Source organism: Melospiza melodia, chromosome 2 (assembly GCF_035770615.1).
Source record: "Melospiza melodia melodia isolate bMelMel2 chromosome 2, bMelMel2.pri, whole genome shotgun sequence".
NCBI classification, from domain to species: Eukaryota; Metazoa; Chordata; class Aves; order Passeriformes; family Passerellidae; genus Melospiza; species Melospiza melodia.
This window is the reverse complement of record NC_086195.1, coordinates 97417985-97433119: the sequence shown is the minus strand read 5'-3', so window position 1 is coordinate 97433119 and position 15135 is coordinate 97417985.

The following is a 15135-nucleotide window of genomic DNA, read 5'->3' as shown; positions in this document are numbered from 1 at the left end:
TATAATTTTCTTTAAACTATTATAAAATTATATTTTATTTGAATTATGTTTTGGCCTGACAGCATCTCCACTCACTTCCTCTTTATAATGTACAGAACCATATGCAGAACTAGATCCATGTCCTAGATTTGGCCAGGACAGGGTTAATTTTTATAGTAGCTGGTAAGGGGACATGGCCAGACCCCTGTATTGTGGTTCAACAATGTTATGACCAGCCCTGGAAGACAAGAGTAACTAAGGTTCATGTTAATAGATCTTTTTGGGGTGGATTAGAGTGAAACAGCATTGTATTATCGGTGCTCATAAATATACATCCAAAAAATCATAATCCTAAATAGCTTTTTAAATGAAATGTATCAATAATTGAAAAGAAAATGGTATTTGGCTTTCATATGAGACCAAATATAACCTATAATTTTACATAGTTATGTTCCAGTCTGTTTTTCTTATAAATGAATCTATTCTAGAGAAAATCCCATTTGAATTTCTGGAATATTTCAAAGAAATCTTACTAAGTATAAAAGAAGACAATAAGTTTATCTGAAAAAGTTACTGAGCTCTTCAAGAAATTATGGGTTCTTTTCCTGATCCTTTGGTTGGTGTAAAGAAACAATCACCTGTTTCAAAACTTTTCTGAAACACTTGGTGTTGGTTCTGGTAATTGGTTAGAACATTGCTCTAAGTACTTTTCAAAATGGCTGTATCTACATGATTCAGATAGAATTTTGAATAGAAGGAGTAAAAGATGATCTTAAAGACTTTTGATTAAAAGTCTGATGGTGTCAATGGCAGGTACATCTGTATTACTAATTAAATAATGTGCAGAGTGTTTTATTTCACTTACATAAATTATGGATCACCTTGTGTTATCTTGAATGTTCAGTTTCTATTTGATGTTATGTATGTAATACAGTTTTCAAAATATATTACATTTCCTCAAAACAGAACTAAAGATTGATACTATAAGCAGTGACAAAAAACTCCACATTCTTTCCCAATCTATACTTGTGGAACTGAAAGCATTTTTGAGAATTACATTTCCATTTGTCTCATTTTTTATTAATTCAGAAAACAATATCTTTTGGATTTGTTGCATTCTTTCAGATTTACAGTCTAACTTATTTAGTGCCATCTCTTGTTGTGGTTGAATCACAGAATTAAGGGATAGGGAAACAAAAATATTACTGCTGTCACATTGCAAAACACAAGAATAATGCAAAGTATAAATAAAATGTCACTTAAATGCAAGGTTTTGAAATGCAAAATGGTGATTGATGGCAGTTTTAAACTCTACAAGGCAGGCAAACAGTTGGGAATTTACCAGTAGTTCTGCAATTAATTAGCATACAAATATCAGTATTTCCCTGTGTGGAATATGTGGTATAGAGTCGTGCATACAGTTTATAAGTCACAAAAAATAACTCAGAGTCTTCTTTACATTTGGTCCTGGGCTGTCAGTGCTTTTAACATAATTCAACTTTCTAATTAAATACACAAACTAAAAATTTGTGAAATATTAATAGTCCAACATATATTTGATATAGCTGTATTAGATTATTAGTATTTTTATTTTTTTATATTAAAATGGAATGAAGGTGCTAAAAACCTAACAATATTAACTCTCTTGTATATACATGTAATGATGAGGTTATCAATTGTCATATATATACATTTAAACTACTCAAAATAACATATTGTTTATGAAACAGAAATGTTATTTTGAACATCTTTCTTTCTGTGCAGCACTACTGATTAATGCTAGTGTTTACATCTAGATATGAACTTTCCATTATGACATGTATTCTTGGTAATAATCAGAGACTGTTTCTGAGTTTTAATTATTCCTTAGTGTTTTGATTTTTCAAAAACCCCAACCCCCTACCAAAATAACCCTACCCATGCCCTCAAAAAAGGTGATTGATCTTTTAAGAAGAGCATATCCAAAGTTTTAAGACAGCTCTGCATATTAATTTTTCATAGATGAAGGACAGGTATAATATTTAATTGTACGAGGTGGAGATCATATATTGGGTCAGACCAATGCTGGATCTTGTTCAGTGTTTTGATTTCAAGGGTAGCAGTTTTGTAAAATGGCACTTAGAACAATAGACAAAAACATTTTCTGAAAATGCATCTCCTAATATCCTTTTTACCTTCAGCTGTATTCAAAACTTCAGGGACTTGAACCCCAGCAGGCCTATGACATTCTTTTCACAGAAACATAGAATCATTGAGATTGGAAAAGACCTTGCATGGCTTTGCAGAGGACAACCAATTTCTGTGAACTACCACCTTCTGACTGGGAGCTGATTCCTAGCTCCTGCGCTGGAAGACAAAGAAAACATCCCATTCCTTGGTTTTACATGGCATTTGTGGAAACACATTTCACAGTCACCCAAGGCACCTTTCCTCTAAAAAGAAGACCCCTTGCTGATGTAGTCATTCCTTCCACAGAAACAATTTCACTTGGACTTGAGAAAGGAAGCTGATTCCTGGCCAGCACCACTTCTTGCTGTGACAGCACCAAGGGACTGGCAGCCATGGGGGACTCCAGTGGAGTCCTAGGACATGTGCTATGTTGGGGCACGTTTTGGAGGGTGGCAGGGATAGCTGGGACATGTACAATGTAGGGGGAAGTCTCAGGGGTGGGCAGGGATAGCTGGGCCTGTCAATGCCTTCAGAGCACAGACATTTCTAAAAGGACTTTTGTTCAATTGCATTAGTTCTAAAAATCTTGGCAAATATGGAACAGTTTCAGAATCCACAAGATGACAGAGTAGTCAAAAAGAGAAAATTTTATGAAATGCTGAATATGTGACAGTCTGAACTCATGATTTGGATGCTTCTCGTACATTGAACTCCACTGAAATACTGATTAGTAAACAGCCATGACTTTAGAGAGTTTAATCATCAAATAGTTAATTCAGTCATCATATCTTCATGATTTTTGTTCTGCCATACATTTGTGGAGTTCAACAAAGATAGTGTTTAATAATGATAATTACACTGGCGGCATTGACTGCAACATTGCTAGAAGCTAGAATAAACAGACTTTCCAAAGATTTAAAAAGATATAATGAGAAATCTTAATTAAATACTCCTACAGTTTTCTCAGATCTACTGTAAATACCTTCTGGGTTTTTAGAAACAGTGATAACTTGTTTTTCTTTCTATTTAACAAGTTTTCATTTGTGCTATGCATCTTTCTCTAATTTGCTCAAGTTAAGGTCAACTGTGTTAACCTCCATGTCTTTTATCTGAGTCTTCTCAAGAAGGATGAAACATTTAATTTGTAATTCTGCTTTACAGTTTAAATACCGTATTTTGTTAATCAAGCATAATAAAACTTTTCACAGCAATTCAATATAATTTGTGTTTACTTATTCTGACAGTTTATTCTAGCTCAATGATAAACTCCAGAGGAAAGGGGAAATTTCCTTCTTAAATACAATGTGTCATCTTCACATTTGTTTATGTACATGTCCATGTTTGAAAAGAGATATCTGATGTGTCAGAGAGAGAACACTGGAAATTAAAGTTATTGCTATGTAGCTTTGAAGATCCCTAAAAGACCAGGAGACTGTCTACAATCAGACAACTGACCAAAAAAAAGTCTCAAAGGTAACATAAGAAACTCTTCTACGAACAAAAAAGGAAATTCTTTGAAGTTTATTTAGCCCAGGAAGCTACTGAAAATTGTTAGATTGGAAGAGACAATAGAAGAAAAAAAAAATGCAAAATCACTGCAATGACACAGTGGGAAAAGGCAAGTTTTTTATTTCATTGCTTCAATCAAGGAGTTATTCTTATTTTCTGATACTTTTTAAATACCTCCTGTGTTCTGATAAAATGTTAACTGTAGGATTTGAAACTATTTTGATAATTTTCTGTTTTCAGCTCCAGGAGGAGGGAGGTGTAAGTGTGTGTAAGTGTATGTGCCTGAGAAAGAGGAGGGAGAGAGGGATGAAGAGAGATTTTAGAAAACACTTTTGGAGTAAAAGTAAAATATAGTCAGCTCAAATTATCTGTACTGTGCTACTCTTGTTAGTTACATAGTCTACAGCTACTGGTGAAATCAGTGTGGATGAAAAAGTTGAGGTGTAGAGAAAAAATCTTATTATGGAGGATATAATCATCACCCCATACATCACACATCTCAAGGTGTTTTATTTCAGAGTAAATCCAGTTTGGTCATATGGACTGAATACATATTCTCAGCTGAAGATCATTCAGTGCATTCCTACAACTCATTTTCCACTTCTCTGAAATAATCCCATTTTTTAGGTGAAGACAATGCTTCACAATGAATTGCAATAGTTTTAATAGGGAGTGACAATAAGGGGATTGCTTCAAAAGCTTCCTCTGGTCTAGACTAAAACTTTGATTCAGATATGCTTGTAGTAGATGGCTCCTATTCAGGATTTAGGAAGTTATTTGCACGATACATAAAGTGCTTTGGGATTGATGCATGAAAGACATTTACTGAGGATCCTTGCAAGTGACAGCATATTTCTGCAAATATATTGTGCTGTGTGTCTATACTTGTACTAATACTGTGAGTATTCCTACTGATTTCCCACTGTAATCACAAAAGTTCAAAATTTGTATATATGTAATAATTTCAGCCATATATAATCCATATGGTTGATAATTTGCACTCCCTTGGTTTGACTAGAATAGAGAATATTTTCTTCATAGCAGCCTGTATGGTAGCGTGCTTTAGATTTGTAATTAAATCTGTGTTGGTGATACAATTGTTCTAGTTATTGCTTGTACAACATCAAGGCTTTCTTTGCTTCTCAGCCTACTCTGCCCTGAGCAAGTAAAATGAGGACAGGCAAAAGTTTTGAAGGGGACACCGACAGGAGAGCTGACCCCAAAGGATCAAAGGAATATCCCATATTGTATGACACCATGCTCAGCAATAAGTTTGGGGCGTAATTTTTCAGAAGGGATTGTAGAGCAAAAACTGAGCATCGGTCTGTTTGCAGGAGGCCACGGTTCATTGCCTTTGTATCACTTGCTTGTTTATATCAGGTTATGGCATGTGATAGGCAATTCTTATTTGTTTGTCTTCTGTTTGCTTCATTGGTTGGCTTGATTTTGTTTTTTCCCTTCAAATATTAAACTCAATTTATCTTGACTCACAAGTTTTTGGTATGCTTGCTCTTCTGAATCTTTCCTCCATCTCACTTTGGAGGAAGAGCAAGAAAGAGATGAATGCCCAACTGCTGGCTGGAATCAGTCCACTACATCCCAAAATTCCCAGTTTAAAAATTTCTAGCACAGCTGGCACAGAAGGAAATAAGTTAATTAAATGCTATTGAGATTAAAGAAACAAGGCCATTAGCCAGTTCCTGGGAAAGAAATAATATTTTGCAGAACTGACATAAGTTTACTGAGGGAAGGAGTTACAATTTTTTTTCATATTAGTAACAAAGGAATATAGCTGGGATATTGACTCACAAAGTATTAATTTCATTAATATGAAATGACTTTTATACACCTGAAAGACATTTATACACCCGAAAAGACATTATATTGGCAAAGCTGACATTTATTTTGGACTGCAAACCCTGAGTTTTGTCCATCACCATAAAGTGCAGAAACCATTAGCGGCTGATCCAAGAGTTTATTGCTGAGAAAGTTGTGCAGGACTGAGAAAGCAATGAAGCTCACAGTAGATCTCAGCCTTCGGTCCCTAATGGGCCTATGGAACTTTACCAAGATCTAGTACACACCTTATTATAGAAATAGAAGTTTTAGAGCACAAAAAATGTCACATGTATATTTTCTAGTGTAGATAATTGGGTAGATAATCGTGATTTTCCCCTCATTAAGTTCAAATTGTAGAAATTTCAATTAATTAATTTATCCATTTGTACTTATAATATAGTGAACTAATTGTTCTTTCCCTCACTGTAAGAAATTATGCATAAAGTTCTCTCAAATAGGAAGAGACACCATTATTCTCTGCTACTGCAGACTTTCATATATATTTTTTTCCCAAATTAAAAGGTTATATAACAAAACTTCAAATTATCAACCATTATCAGGGTTATTTGGTCTGTCAAGAGTCCCCCTCTCTGCAGAGCAGCTTCACAAAAATTTTTCAATGAGTGTGCAGAAAATTCAACTTGAGTTCTAAGAGGCTCGGTTTCTATGCAATCTACTGTTAGGGTAGAATAGAGATTATAGACAGAATTTTACTGATTTAGAATTTCAGTAAACACTAATTAGAGCATCATTTTCTATTCATTGTGGTTGCTGAGATTCAATTTATTTTTCACTACATCACCCTATTTTTAAATATTTGGAAACATTTATTTTATTAGAAATGTAGATTTCAGCACACCATGTGTCTAATTTTGAAAATTGCTCTATAAGCTAATGAAGTGGTAATTCCAGATTTATAGAATAATATCCAGGTTCATAAAATCTGACAAAATTGTTTTGAAACCATGTAATAGGTAATTAAAAAATCCAAAACTATGTGTTCATTGTTCAGCATTTCCTGGATTGAATGAGATTTCATCAAATCAGTTCTTAGTAGGTGAAACAAAGAATAAGTGATTTTTCATATATTTATACAAGGCATAAACAACAGGTGGTATTTTCAGAGAAATACTGAAAAATTTAACTGAGGGTTTTGTCACAAGATGATGTGGTTTGATCTGCAGGAGACAAACGAAAAATTATCTTTACAGAGTTTAAAAGAGAATTAGAGATAGTATTAACTTTTCATTTTAGTATGAATAAGCATTAAAGAAAGACTCAAGAGTCTTTTCTACTTCTTATAAAATAAACCTTATGTTCTCAAATGTTGCATATACTTTTGAAATAAACTGCTGTAGAGAACTAGTTTTTCAGGCAAGCTCTCCATTTTTATTTGTTTTATTTGTTTGCCTTTTTCCCATAAATTAATACTCAATAAAGCAAAAAAAAAAAAAAAAAACTGCAAAAAAAAAAAATCTGAATTAGTTTTTCTTCACTTTGAAGTTTAACAGTGACAAGTGAAAGCCCTACCCCCTGGGACAAAATAAAGCAAATAAGCCAAAGATGCAGTGCAGAGTAGGATCTGTGTGGCTGAGCAGAAGTCATGCTGAAAGGCACCAGGAGGTCCTGGTGGAAAATAAGCAGCACACAAGGTAACATTGCACCACTGCAGCAAAAAAAAAGGGCAAATCAGACCCTGGGCTGCATCTGTAGGAGCATTTCTAGTATAGATAGAGGACTGGAACAAGGGGGTTGGAACTAGAAACATCTTGAAGGTGTCTTTCGACCCAAGCCATTCTATGATCACCATCCCACTCTGTTCGGTGCTTGTCAGGCCACGCCTGGGGAACTGGTGTTCAGCCCTGGTGCCACCAAAGAAGAAACACACGTACAGACAGTAGGGGCCCAGGGAGATGATCTAAGTACTGGATAAGCTGCCCTGTGGGGGAAGACAACAAACCAGGTCGTTTGGCCCTGAAGAAGAGAAGATTCAAGTGGATTTTCATCAAAATATTCCAGTAACGATGGCTACAAAGGGGACGGAGGCACTCTCTTCACAAAGAGTCACGTCACTCAGTGGTTCATTCTGAGGTATAGCTGGCAGAATCTCATGTCCAAACTGATGTCCTTCTCCACAAACAGGTTTCTTTTACCTTTTATATATATCTACTTCAACTTAATCAAATTATCAAGAATAATTTGTCTGTGCTTTCACTTGTCTGACAAAATTTATCTTGTGTTTATCACTGTTATTTGTAAATTTAGTATTATTTTGAATGTTTTCAATGAAACATACATGCTGCTCTTTTACATAGAGTGACAAAATTAATGAACATCTACAACACAAGACAAGAATCAATCTGCTGAAATAAAATGTTGATTTATAAGTGCAATGTGTCCAATATAATTTTCTTCTAAATTAATCTCTATTTTTTATTTGTGAAATCTTTGTCTTTTCTCTTGATTCGAATTTCACAGGTTTTCTGTGTCATGAAAGTCTAATCTGAGAAAGTCTAATGAGGTTGTAAAGAACTTTGTATCTCTTGCTTAAACCAAATCCCAGTGAAGATTTGGGTTAGGGTCCCTTCAAATATTCAGAACTCTAAAACACCTTTATCTGTGGTACTCAAGAACCTGTAATTTCTTTTTTTTTTTTTTTTTTAAGAGTAACTTTAATTTTGATTTTGTCTCTTCAAAATAAATTAAAAACTGTTGGAAAGTCCTTCAGAGGTAACATTTAAAAAAAACTGAGCTAAGGATAATACTTCAAAAATTCCTGTTAATGGCTATTACTTGTTTGAAGGTTTTAACTTTCTGTAGGAAAATATTTCCCATCATACTTACTGACCCTCAGCAGTCTTACTTCATTACTTTTGGCAGTTTCCCTCCATTTAAAAATTAATCTGTATTCATACTATTTCTTCTATTAAGCTTTTGTAAACCTCAACTTCATGCTCACTGATCCTTTTTTACTCCATGGAAATGAATTACTCTCCCTCAGTATGCAGATCAGCTCATCAATTGAAAATCTGACATCATCTTTTAATCTTCTGTTTCTGAACTTTGTACTTTTTTCTCCACCCTTCAAAGGAATGAATAAAGGGGAAAAAAATATTCCTGATAAATGACAATGAGTAGCCCTGAAGAGGAATTGGGATATCAAGTAAAAATTACATTATATTCTCAGAGAAATAAATATTAATTCAGTAATTGCCCTCAGTGACAGCAGAATTCTCCTCTGTTCTTTAGAAAATTACTTACGTTCACACATACAATAAAAATTGTAAAATGTAAGTTTCCTATTGGATCATCATAGCTGCTGGTGTAGAATGTGATTATTTTATATTACTTACCATAAGGAGTGTTGCAAAAATGGAGGCAGCAATAATTATCTCAACAGTGGACGGGTGTCTGTTGTGCATAAGGATAGTAAAGTATAGTTTTTTGGTAAAAACTGGGTTTTTTTAACTGTGTCTTTTATGAATCTCTCTCTCCAGTCCAACCAGACTCAGTATTTCCAGTTGGAACATAAAACTGGTAAAAGTAAATTTCTATTGAAGTAAAAATATCTTTTATTTTCTTTTTTGAAGTGAACAAAGATTTAAACTTTTCTGATGTCTAAATGTATGCATTTAAGGGACTGCAATTAAAGGGACTTGAACATTGCAACTCTATGGAGAAAAAAACACACACCATGGTTTGCATGCCACTGTTTACATAAACAGTATGACACTGATTGAATAAAAGGTTTGAAAAGAAGTCTACATTTTCCTCGCATTTGAAAGCTCAGTTTTCTTTTACTGCAATCAGACGGATCCTGCTGACTTCTTGGGCTTCCAAACTCTTCCTGGATCCCTTCAGGACCTGTCTGTGAGTCTATTGCAAGCTGACCTTATATCCATGCATCTGCCTCTCTGCTCCTGAGAAAGTTATCTCCTTTCAATGTCACTGTGTGTTTCTTCAGCCTGTAATTCAATGGCTTCTTTAAGCATATCAGTGAAAATATAAATATATCAGTGATATAAAGTACCTTATTCTCTTTACAGACATGCTCCTAAATGTGTACTACCCAAGACAAGGTGACCCCCTACTGCCTAGCATTATCCATGTTGGGATGAATCCATTAGAAGATCTGGAATAAACAGGTTTAATAGCTCTACCATCCAACACACTGTGTATCAATTCTTGCTCTCAGAAGTGCACATTAAGCTGCACTGAGCTGTGGTGCAATTACTCTCTGATGAAACAGCTAATTTGCTTTTCATCTCTGTAACAATTCACTTACAGCTAGTTCAGTTTGCAATGCAGACATGCTAGTTTGTTTGCAAGGCACACAAACACTTCTGGGGGTTACCGCTGGAGGCTTTATAGTAGCCAAAAGGGTAACTAACTGTCCCACTTTTAAATTCAACCTCCACAGAATAATTAAAAAGGATTAAAATAGAAAGCAGAACTTCAAGATGTACAGTTCTTGCCTTAGGCAAGGTTGACCTTTTACTTACAGACACCTCCACATGCACCACCCCCTCCACTGCCCCCTCCTTACATTTACTACCATTTCATTGAAAATCTTCCAGGCAGGAGTTTAAGAGAGAGTCTTCCTATCTGTCTTTGGAGAAAAGAATGTTCCGCAGCGACACCCTTTCAACATCATGTAATCTAACCATGAACGGCAACTCTCTGAGTTTACTAAAATACACAATTCATGTGTCACTATTTTAGCTTATCACACAGGTATTTGCAAATGGCATAATGAAAATATTGGAAGTCTGAGTTAATGCAAATTTAATAATTCTCAGTTTTAATATATGAACCGCTGGTTCATATTTTCCTACATCATAGTAATGCCATATTTATCTTGTATGACACCCAGATTAGTAGTGATGGGGTTGGATCAAATTAATAACACTTTACAGGGGACAGATTTAAATTATATATTTGCTTTGAGCAGATCTTTTAAAGTTATCTTCTTTTTATATTAGATGAGCATCCCATTTAAGATATTAAAACACCTTAGGAAAGCAAAAACAATTCATCAAAAAGATAGAAGTGAATCAAAGGAATTTTCTTTTTGGAATTCTTCACCTTTGTGGGTTCTGTCATTTTAGTAGTAAAAGTATAATTTCATATTTTCTTAAATGTTCTTATACACCCCTCTGTTAAATGCACATATATAGTTCTAGTGAGACAGCTGAGAGCAACTCGTTGTTCATTGGGTGTAGTAATATATTCCTCACTGGGTTGCTTGTGTTTCTCTGTTATTCCTATATATATTTGAAGTAAATATTGGTTCGAGAATTCCAATAAAAGGACTGAAGGAAGAGCACAACTATTTGATCCGTATATTTGCTTACTAGAAAAAAATGCAGTAAATTATATAGGTGGATATTTTACTACCATAATCTTGGAAGTATATGCTAAAAAAAGCTGTATTTCTCTTACTGAAATCAATAAAAATAGGTTTTCCCCTTAACTGAAGAATAGAAGAGTCAAATAGACCCTAAGTGTTGTTAGTATCTTGCTAAGAAGACTGTTGACATTTTTCATAAACAGAGATATTACTTATTTACATAGTCTTAATGTCTATGAAGGTGTTTTTTCTAGTGGGAATATTTTATGGTGTTCACTCCAGGTGTTCCTTAGTCACAGGGATAATTCAGACAGACTTGCAGACACACAACAGGTTTACTGTTTGGGCCAAACTGCAGAGGTTGAAAACAGGACAGAAGGCATATACTCCCATAGTGTCCTTTCTGTTTGACGTTTTATATCCTTAATCATCACTGCCACCAGATTTACTGTCCTTTCAAAAACACCTTTCAAACTCCAAAATACTTATTTCCTTTATATCTAGGCTCACTCTCCCACACCCCTATTTGTAGCTGCCTTAGTAATCTTACTTGCTTAGTCCTTATCCCTTATCAGATATACTCCAAATTGTACAGTTTGAACCCTTCCTCCTGCACATTTTTTTTTTTTTGGCAAAAATTGACTGTATGCCAGCTCCACAAATTCTCTTATCAGTATTTTGTCAAGACTCAGGCATATCATTTTGCAATGGTTTAAATTAAATATATTAATGATAAACCTGACATATGGGAAACACCCAAACACTATTAAAGCTGTCTTGAGTCTTTTGTTTACAGTTTAAGTCAGGGCAAATGAGAAAAAACCCTGCAAATAGGATTTTAGAATCCTAGGGGGAAAAAAGACCAAAACATTAACTGTTAGAAACTATAAAATTCTGGTGTGGCATTGTATATTTTTATTGAAAGTACTATTTTTTAATATATTCTGTAAATCATTAAAAGCATATAACTATACGACGGGGGATTTTTTTACATTTTGATAAATGTAAAAAAAAAACATTTATCAAAAACTATGTCAAGATCATGTAAACTAAAATATTCATTAGAAAGGAACATTGAAAATTGCTTTTTTCTATAACTTTCTTCCTGCCAAATTTCCAGCAACAGCTGCAATTTTCTGGCTTAGCACATTTAAACAGCACAAGTTTTTCACTTGAAACAAAATAAAAAATCCCATAAGATTACATTGCAATAGTTAGAAAACATGGGATGTTTAGATTTGTCTGGTGCTTATGGTTAAAATCTACCTCAAAATCTTTAAACAAATGTCATACCTAAACATGAAATGCTAATTATGGTACCTCTGACCATCTCTTCTCATTCATCACTTCACATGATTAAATTTTAAAAATACATTCTGCAATACATGCTTCGTTGCTGGTTTGCATCAAGATACTTATCTTAAATATCTGGATTTTCAGGGTTGGCTGAGCACTTGCCAATCATATGTCAACTGCAGTACCTTGAAGATACTGTGGACATTATTGATGTTATTGTTTAGTCTGGGTTACCTTTTGGTATCTGCTCTTTAAAAATGTGTTCTTAACTTGACAAAGACCTTGACAATTAATATCTAGCTCCTAAGCATTTTTTTTCCCCCAAGGGTAAATTAACCATAAGCTTTTTAATATTTATCAAAAGAAAAGCAGAGTTGTGTAGTTTATCAGTGTCCTTGCTAAGGTGGAGGGATTCCAGCTGACAATACTCATCAAGAACAAGATCTAAATGACAAGAACCTCACAGTACAGTTTGTATACTGAAGATGCAAAGACAGGTGTTGGGCCTTTTGTTAGCTACCCAATTTTTCTTTTTTTCTTCAAAATGTTCCAAAACAGTTTAAAAAATATCAGCTTCATATCAGTGGCAAGTCTTGAGCTGACTTAACCAGGGAGACTAATCTTCTAAGAGATCATTGATAAGGATGATTTTATGAGTCAGTTTTACATAGAACCCATCTGCTGTCTCTCTCCCCTAAACACAAAAGGCTAAAGCATGGGACCAAATAAATAGGTTCTGGTTTGCTTCTTCATTCACATTCCTCCTCTATTAACATTTTAATTCAGCCTGTCATTTAACAGTTAAGGTTTGTATTCTGACCAGTATGTATTCAGCAAAGACCTCTGAGACTTCTGGGTTAGACTGTACTGTTTCCCAAGGTCCCTCTCAGCCTCAGTTATTCTGTGGTTCTGTGCAGTATTGTTAGCTAGTATACAAAAATATGGATAGATTTTTCTTATAGTGTCAATGATCATATTTTTCTTTTTGTATTTGATGAAAAGTCTGCATTTCTTTGGAAACGGATTAGAGAACCATAAATTCAGGATTACATCTTACATCCCATAGAAAGAATGGATCATACTTAATTGTCCTTTAATGGAGTCCCTTTCTGTGGTGCCTATCTGATATCAGCCATAACAAAGCCAAGATCCTACATCAGCTGGACTATTTCTGTAAAACAGTCTGCTAGCTTCTGTGCTGCCAAGAGCATTTACTGTGATTTTAGCTCAGTTTGGGCATAAAGTTTCTGTTTCTTATTAATCATATTTATGGGGTTTGCTTTTCCTTTTCTTAAATCCATAACAGCATTTTGAATTCTTTTTTTAATGCATTTTTTCCTTTTTTTTAATGTAATCTTTTAATTACTGAAATTTTTGTATGTAAATTGAGCAAATGCTCTGAAAAATAGAAACTTACCTTTGTTCATAAAACTATGATGGCCTCAAGTGTCACTCCCAGGGAATATGAAAGATTTTCTCATGAAAGAAACCTTCAGAAGGAGTTAAAGTACTGACTTGCCCTGTTCTTGTCTTAAAAGTAAATTATTTTGTTGAATACTTTGAGTAACTGATACAAATGACTATTTCTGAGTTCTTGTACCCAGCTAAACAAAGACAGTAAACTCTTGCTTAATGTTAAATTCGGTCTAGGAAACCAATCTCTTTTTACAGAGAATGGTAGAAATATAAGGTCTTAATAGATTAGCTACAATTATGTCTAAATGTCAGAAATACAGAAAAGTAACAAAACCCCATTGAATTTACAAAGCTAATAAGACTGCATGGTATTTAGAAGTAGAACTGTGAAATTAGTTAGGGTATATCCCTGTTTCTGGTAAGTAATTCTGTCAAGGGGTTATAAAGTTTGTAGTTGTGGATCTGTAGAACAATCTTACTGTATGACCAAGGGCAATGTATTAGAAACTCTGGCATCTTGTAAATCCTTCTTTGTGTACTACAGAGCTGAATCAAGGGGTAGTAGTAAGGCAAGAATAATTCTGTGGCAGCCATTAAATGACCATGTCTAGCTGGAAAAAACTTTTCTAATATCACTCCTGCAAAAAAACCTCTTTAGCAGCGTAAAGATTAACTCAAGATCTGGTGCAATGTGCTATGATAGATAGCACGAGTCTTGACACTGACAGTTACAAATGAGTGATATTTTGCATTACAGTTTTTTTCCAATGACTCTTCTTCTGTTGTTTGTTGTTGTTGTTTTTGTTTTTACTTTTCATTTCACAAGCATGGAAATATTCTACTCTTTCTACATTGGATATTTTCAAAGGTCTGAGTTTTCTTGGAAAGATTAATCTGAAACTATTCAGATTGTTCCCCAGAGGCATTAAGGGAACACGTACTGTTATACATTTTTTTTCCTTTTTTTTTTTAAAGCATTAGTGCATTTTTTTAAAGAGTCTTCTTCTTTCTAGAGCAGACATAAGACATTAGGCTGATACTTTGCCTAATAAAGAAAAGAAATGTATTTGATATTTCATTAAAAAAAAGAAAAAGAAAATAATTTTTTAATTGAAGGTAAGCTTCAATTTCTAATTCGCACTCATTCACTAGAGATTAATTATAGCTTGACATCAAACTATCTGAAAATTCATTCTTCACTGCTCATATTTAGCCAAGACCACATGGGCTGAGAATTATTTTTTTCCTTGCAATTGTTACTCCATGAAGAAGCTATGATTTCCAGAACACAAACAACTGGACATTTCTTATATCTTGTACTATTACTTCACAGAACAAATTCCTCTCATTTAGTATGACTGTATTTTGTTTTCTTTTTCATCCTGTGGGGTTCTTCAATTATTCTTAATGCAAATTGTCTGAAGGAAATGTCTAGAATACCAGGAACTGATGTGAGATGCACCTATCAAGACTGCATTGTCCTGATGTTATATGCACCTGTGCCATGTGCACAGGAGCATCTGAAGGGATCAGAGGTGTACAGTCAGGCTCTGTGGCTGAAGCACCATTTATGCTGT